Here is a 1992-nt window from a genome sequence, read left to right on the forward strand (position 1 = left end):
TTAATTAAATTACCTACTCATATAGGTTTCGCGGAAAACCAGCTATACTAGTCAGTTTTGTCTTTCACTAACTTACCACAATTCTTCGGATATCTATACAACGATAACCCGTTCGGGCTTTTATAACCCTGACCATGGTAAGATCACTAGCCTTCGGGTCTAATTCTAGATACTTATTCATTTTTTCATAATTGGTTTATCTAAGCTAGTTTTATGCGAAAAGCGCATAAAATCATTGCTTGCATCTAAAATTAACTTGCTGACCCATTATGCAAAAGGTACGCTCTTATTATTTATTTAAATTTCACTCGAGCTGCTTATAAAATTACTATTTCAAATTTTACCTCACGGTACTTTTCACTATCGCTTATATATCATTTTTAGCCTTAGAGGAAGGTTCCCCTATATTCAAACAGATTTTAATCCATTTTACTTTTAACAAGTTTTGTTATTAGGCTTTTGTTATTTAGTTGACACCAAATAACAATCTCGTTTGATTTCTTTTCCTAAAGTTACTAAGATATTTCAATTCACTTCGTTTATTATCTGATTTCTCTTAGAAACTAGATTGACTAGATATTCTTTAATATATAGCTAATTATCCATAATAATTTCTTTATATACTTGCCTTGATTTTTCAAGAAATATATCTTTCATATTACCTATATTGCTAGATACACTTATAAATTAAATTTTTACTTCAGGTTATTATGATTCGAACATAACTACTCCTCAACCCAAATGAGACGCCTAACCAACCTGGCTCTAACCTGTAGAATTATAACCCTATTAAGGATTAATTATTTAATTTAATCATGTAATGTATATGTAATACCAGAGAGTATATGATTCGAACATATGAAAGTTTTTACCTTTAGCTAGACTCAAGCTAGCCGCCTTAAACCACTCAGCCAACTCTCTTATTTAATTACTTTAGATTTATTTAGAATCTAAAATTTGATATTTATTGTTGTAAACAATAAACTTGTTTTATTTTAATATAATTAATTTTATTATTTTAGATGATTCTTCAGTGACTCGAACACTGAACATATCCTTATCAAGAACACACTTTACCGGTTAAGTTAAAGAACCAACAAAAGAAATCTTTTTCAAGAGCACTTAGATTTGAACTAAGAAATATAAGGTTGAAGCTTACAGTTTTACCTATTAAACTATGCTCTTCGGAAAAGAGATGAATCGAACATCTAAGTGTAAAAACACAATATTTAGCAAATATCTTACCCTACCAATAGCAACTTTTCCTTTAATTACGGGTTAGACCGGTCTCGATCCGGCATCTATTTTCTCGACAAGAAAACCCTTTACCTATTAAGTTACTAACCCTTTTTACGGCTAGTCGAATTCGAATCGACACTCTTCGTGTGGAAGACGAACAGTCTACCATTAACTTATAGCCATTATAATTTTAATTACTAACCAGTTCAGATAATATTTTACACTTATGACTAGCTGAATTCGAATCAGCACATCTTATTTGGTAAATAAGCAGTCTACCGTTAACTTATAGTCATTTAATATACCTATTAAAAATTTTTTCATATTTTAGTATAATTTATTTATATAAGACCTACAGGATTTGAACCTGCACTATAATGATTAAAAGTCACATGTTCTACCTATTGAACTAAGATCTCTTTCATATTCTTTTAATATGAAATATAGTATGAAATTTTCATTATCTATATTCTAAATAACCTCTATTTACTAAATCTTCAGCAAGGCGATTTATTTCACCACTTTGTATCACTATTACTCTTCTATTTATATGATTATGATATACATCAGAATCTAATAACATATTACTAATAGTTACTGAAGTATTCAGGTATCCCCTTAAAGTTTGATATTTCTCATAATATAACCTAGTTCTACCATTAATTCCATTCATCATTAAATGACTATTTTCAAGTTCATCTCGTATTTGATCAATAATTGTATCAATACTTGATGTGAGATTTTTATATACTA

General features: G+C 29.0%; 3 non-coding genes across 3 annotated transcripts; all 3 read right to left on the minus strand.

Annotated features, from left to right (window-relative positions):
- Positions 1 to 1023: 1023 nt before the first annotated feature.
- Positions 1024 to 1095, minus strand: NFIA_046780. The gene has a single exon. It is a non-coding gene; the product is annotated as a tRNA-Ile (tRNA).
- An 18-nt stretch (positions 1096 to 1113) lies between these two features.
- On the minus strand, positions 1114 to 1185 carry NFIA_046790. Its single transcript has one exon. It is a non-coding gene; the product is annotated as a tRNA-Sec (tRNA).
- Positions 1186 to 1585: 400 nt separating this feature from the next.
- Positions 1586 to 1658, minus strand: NFIA_046800. Its single transcript has one exon. It is a non-coding gene; the product is annotated as a tRNA-Lys (tRNA).
- Positions 1659 to 1992: the final 334 nt, after the last annotated feature.

The sequence above is a fragment of the Aspergillus fischeri genome, genomic scaffold (genome assembly GCF_000149645.3).
Source record: "Aspergillus fischeri NRRL 181 1099437635604 genomic scaffold, whole genome shotgun sequence".
NCBI lineage: Eukaryota > Fungi > Ascomycota > Eurotiomycetes > Eurotiales > Aspergillaceae > Aspergillus > Aspergillus fischeri.